This window comes from Sus scrofa, chromosome 11 (assembly GCF_000003025.6).
Source record: "Sus scrofa isolate TJ Tabasco breed Duroc chromosome 11, Sscrofa11.1, whole genome shotgun sequence".
Lineage (NCBI taxonomy): Eukaryota > Metazoa > Chordata > Mammalia > Artiodactyla > Suidae > Sus > Sus scrofa.
In genome coordinates, this window is record NC_010453.5 from 71,069,999 (window position 1) to 71,075,849 (window position 5,851).

Genomic DNA, 5,851 nt, shown 5'->3' on the forward strand with positions numbered 1-5,851 from the left:
CTATGTCACACGAGAACTCTCTTCTAAAGGAAACCTATGCTCAGTATAGAGATTAGTCAGAAAGTCATGAGCCACGTTACAAAATAAGTCATTGCCTCGTTCCATTCATGTAGTACATCAATCCACTGACAAAGGGAAGTAAATTATTTTCATATCTAGGAGAAGGAGGGATTTTCCCTCAAATACCTGTCCAGAAGTCTACGTTCAGCTGTCTTGTTTGACAGTCAAAGTTGCAGGTTGAGATCATAGCCTTTCACAAGGAATGCCGGTTGGTTTCGGAGAGAAGCCTGCGTTTTAGGGTAGTGCCTCGAAGCATAACTTCGGGTGGAATTAATGACCACGGAAGTGGACCCTCTGATACCCATTCTGCCTCCAGCGATAAGGCGCAGCCTGACAAAGCTCAGACCAACAGCAGCAGCATCACTGGGGAGATGATCAGAAATGCCAACTCCCAGGTCCCACCCTTGACCTCCTGAATCAGATGCCCTGGGGAGGGGGCCCAGAAATCTGAGTCTTAACAAACCCCCCAGGTGATGCTGATACTCCTTAAGTTACCTCAAGGTAAAGCCAACACCAAGAAAGGCAGAGGGAGAGATACAGAACCTTGGTGAGGTACCTGAGCCACTGTATCAAGAAATTTTGAAGCAAATTCTACTTCAGGGTTTCTTATTATATATCATAAAGTCTCTTTTTGGTATGCCAATTTGAATTACAATTTTCTGTTACATAAGAATTAAAATATCCTAAAGATACAGGTAGGATGCATAAGCATTCTGGGGTATCCACGTGACCCTAACAGGCTATCACAGTATCCAGACATAATTAGGATAACATTCCACCAGGACAGGAGTCTTATTCACTTAGGAAAAATATAGAGGAAAGCTGAAAAGAAAAACCAGTATTTTTTCAATTTAATATTATGATTTTAAACACCATAAAACAGTGCTAGATAATTTTCGTATGTGGAAGCAATCCTGCATTCTTGGGAAAAAAATCCCACTTGGCTAGAGTGCATAATCCTTTTAATGTGCTGGTGAATTTGGTTTTCTGGTATTTTGCCAAGGGTTCTACATCTGTATTCATCAGGATATTTTTCTGATCCTTAACTTGTATGCCTTGTATACCTCTTTGTCTTTCCTGCTCTCCGTACTCTCCACTTGGAGAGCTTCTGGATCACATAGCTCCTGGTTTTCCTTCTAACTCACTGGGGGCCCTTATCAGTCTTTGCTGGATCCTCCTCTTCTTCCTGACCTCTTTGAAGTGCCCCAAGGCTCAGTCCTTGCTCCTCTTCTCACAGTCCCTTTGTAATCTCACCAGCTCTGTGGCTTTTAACACTTCCTCTATGCCAGCAACCCCCAAACTCATTGTCTCGACCAGGCATCGCTCCCAAATTATACATTTATATATAAAAGAAAGAACATATTCTCCTGTGTGAAATTCTACAACGATCCCCTCTAGGAACCCAGAGTGAACGCTGCTATCCTTACCAGGGCCTGCAAAGCCCACCCATGATCTGTCACCTGCCCTCGAACCTCACTAATATTCTTCTACCTTATCTGTTAACTCCCCATCCCTTCAAGGCGTCAGTCAAATCCCACTGTATATATTGCACCTACCTCTCCTCCTCTACTTCTAGCATCATGAGTCCTCTTAGTCTGTTCTATTTTTTTTTTTTGTCTTACCATAAAACCTATCACCTTCTGACATATGTTTTATCATATTATTGTTTATCATCAGATTCCCCTGTGACTAAAATGGAAGGTAGGAAGCAGTGTCTGTTCTGTTCACTGATGTCTCTCAAGGGCTTACAGCACACTGTAGCCCCTCAATAGCATCTGTTGAATGGTCATCATAACGCTGGTCTCTTCTGCTACCTCTTGTCCACAACAAGCTGACCCAGACACACAACCCAATCCTTTCTTCAAGTTCAATGAAAGGGGAAAAATACACATATACAAAACACCCATAAATGTAGCTGATTTTGATGAAAAGTTGGAGGCAGATATAGAAGGAAGTTAACTACAGCAATACAAACAATTCCCACTTAACTTTTAGGTATGTCTCTCCATTTTTAAAATGTTCTTTGGCCTCTCTCCTCCAGAGAATTTCAACTGGGCCTTTGAAAATTTAAGAAGAACTCCCCAAACTCCTTGGAAAAGACTGACAGCTCTATGGCCATGGCAACAAGTACTAGAAGTGGTTGAAAATCAGTTAAAACAATCAATGGCATACAGCCATAATATAATCCTATAGTCACAGTAACAAACACCAGATCTGCTTTTAAACAACTTTATCTATCAATGATAACTTGCTTCGGGAAATATGCTTCTGAAACCGTCAGTGACAGCTTTAATCTTTGAAAATCAGGTAATCGGTGGCAGACTTTCCCAGGGACACACTTCCAAGGCTGAGGTCAATCCTGAATCAAACCATTTGCCCCAAACCAATGGATGCAAGGTCAGCAGTTAGCTTTGCTCACTGAGACTATGCCTGGCCAGCACTGCGCTCCCTGATTTCAGATACTGAGTGGTGGTCTTGTCTTTTATGCCATTCAGTCCTGAGCCTCAACCATCTCCCCTGCTCCTCCGTCCTTCAGGGGTTACCATCTACCAAGCTTCTTAACAGGGTATAGAAAGTCCCCCAGGACCTGCTCCTGCCTGTTTCTTTACATTCATCTCCCTGACCCATCCCTGGCATTGCAGCAACTCTGAAACAATCATCATTTACCGCACAGACCCTGCTGTTATGTCCTTGCCTCCCATACATGTACAATGCCTTTCTCATCCTCCTCAGTGTCTTTTTCTGACTAATTGTCACTTATCCTTTAAAACTCAGCTTCAGTGTAACCTTCATGAAGCCATCCCAAGACCCCTTTGCTGGCTTAGGCGTCTCCTAAATGTTCTCATAATATTTCCATCACTGTGTTAACATGTTGCAAGCAATCATCCTTCATGTACGTCTCCTCCACAAAATATAAGGTTTTTGAGAACAACGACTATCTTATTCGGATCCCAGAATCAAACACAATGTTCCCTGTATCCCTCTAGACAGAGATATCGAATGATTGCTATGAATGGATTTTGATGAAAACAAAGTACTGCTGGCAAAAAGACCAGTGATGTCAGTATGTGCTCCTAGCACCTTTTTGTCCTTAGGATGCTGATGAGTTCTGATTACATAAACTCCTTTCATGTCATTCTTGCAGCTCAGGGTTTGATCAGTTCACAGTAGGTGCTGAATGAATATTTCTCAACTGAATTATCAGAACTGGCAATTATTACTTCTTCATATTGGAAAGAGGCTGGAGTAGGGAAGCAAGCCACTTAATCTCTCTGAGCTTTATCTTTTTCATTGGTAAAAACAGTAATGATACTACCTCCTTTGAAGGATAATTTCAATATATTAAAAGCCATTAACACAGTTTGGAAAAGAGCAACCACTGAAAAATCAAAATTAGATTGAATTATGATGTTGAACAGCTGTCATCCTCTATACAAATGGGACAGCCCTTTTCTATAATTCAGATGTAATTCTGAATAGAACAAAACCAACCTGTTTCATATAATTTCAAAGTATATCACTTACCTTTCTTCTGAAGATGAATGAATTGACCACTTATCTAGAGATAAATGGGAATTAAAAAAAAAAGTCAGAGCACCAATGGGAGAAGCTCAGGCTGAACAAGTTTTATATTAAAATATGAAATTATAAGGATATTTACCAAGCCTTGGGCTTTTCAGGCAACTGTCTTCTTTCTATTTCAAGAGAGATAATTCAATGTGAGAGGATTAATCCAAATATGAATAGTTATAAAGTTTCACAATTTTAGAAGTCATTCATCGGTGTTATTTTCAAAAATAAGGGAAAAGAAAATCAACCATTTGTTCTTACCTCATGGGCATCTGGATTATCCTTTTCTGGAAGTGCAGCCTTCTTCCGAAAGCAGGTACAAATCTTTATAAGTACAATCTCAAAAATAATTCCCAGGAAAATGATAAAGAAGATTGCTATCCAATTATTTTGAGAAGCCCAGGACTCTAGGAGGTCCCATAATGTCAAAATTGTTTCACTTTCCAACCCACCCTGCACCACTTTTTTAAAGAAATAAAACTGCTTTGACATTTTTATGTAATATGTAAAATAGACTGATGCCTTCATTCCAAAGTCCTCAATCCTGGATGCCCCAAAACACAAAAAGGTGGTTTTCCCATCTCATAACCACATGCAACCATGCCAGAAAAATAATGTCCAGTGCTACGCAGTGTCTTGTCAAGTGCAGCAGATTGCTTTAAGCTTAGGTAAAGTGAGGTACGTGTCATAGTGGGTATTGAACTGAGCTCATATCAACTTACTTTAGCAATAATGAAAGCTCACCAGTGAGACATTTATGATGCTATCAGTAGTTTTTTGATTAAAATTTAAAAATGATCCTCCATTAATTTCTCACCAAAAAGCCACAATTCTATAAACATTTCCTTAGCACAACTGGATGATCACTACCCTGTAACTTCAAAAATGTAGAACAAATTTGAATTGGACGTAACCATTTTCTTTTATCACCAGGAATGGTGTATCTTAAGCTTTAAGGAAAAATATGAATGTAAGGTGGCCAGATTTAGCAACAAAAACAAAACAGAAAACCTTCCAAATATAGATGCCCCGGTTTAATTTGAATTTCAGATGACTACCAAATAAATTTTGGTATGTCTTGTCACTCTGCAGGACATATGACAACTTGTCTTGGGGGGGGGAGCTGCCTGTTTTTATTTTGAAAATAGAACACGTCATTTTACATTTCTTTTTGTTAGAGGGGCCTGTCAGCAATGTTCCCACTCAATAGTCTACTGTTACGTTGAAAAACAAAGTTAGATTTTGTAATGGTTTCCTGGTAATTTCTTCTTCACCTGTTTCTGGTGATTCCGAGGAGCAGAGGAGCAGCTACTTGTGATGCTTGCTGATGTCAGAATTCAGGTTGGGCAGAGCCAGATCTAAGTACCACCCATTTTTCCTCAAACTCTAGAGAGTAAAGTCATAAGTACAAGAAAGTCTGGACTATTAATGAAAATATTAAGACTACCTTGGATTTGGAGTACTTTCCCTTTGAAGATGTAAATTAATACTTCCTTTTTCTTCACGCATTCAAGGTGGGTTGAGGAAAGAAGTATAATTCTTTACACCAAATTAACTGTTCAGGCCTCTTCTATCACATAACCTTGAGTGCAAGGAAGATATATTGAGCTCTTTCCTCAAGTATTAGAGATATTGAGATCAATAATACATCCTAGTTTAGTTTTCCAGTCCACTGGACCATAGCCTGCAGGTATTTATAATCTTAATTCAGGTTTGACTGTGATCATGCAGTTTGTCTTTGCAAAGTATAGCTCTCCAGAACACATGGTTGGCATTCCTTAGTTCTAGAAGAAACTTGAGCAATTCCTCTGGATTTTTCTAGGCTAAAGTACACCCTTCTGACTCCCCATCCACATACACAATCAGGGTGATTTTATTGTACTGGGTTTTTCTAGAATATTTAACAGAGTTGGCAAAATGCTCAATATCTCTTTCCTGATTTGGGGGGTGGGGGCATTCTCTAATTCATATGATGTTAACTATCTTTGAGGGGATTCCACTTCTTAACACTAAGGAAACTCTCTATAGTTGCTTAGATCTTTTAGGGCTTGATGTGCTGAATCCCTAATTAGTATACTGCAAATAGAAGTGAAAAGGAACTTCTGTGTACCACTCCTGTTGATGCTCAAGTCTACACAGAGGTAAAGAGTATCCATCTCCAGCGCTTTGTCATGCTTGTCACTTAAGCACTTACTACTAAAAGAACAATTACCTATTTTTC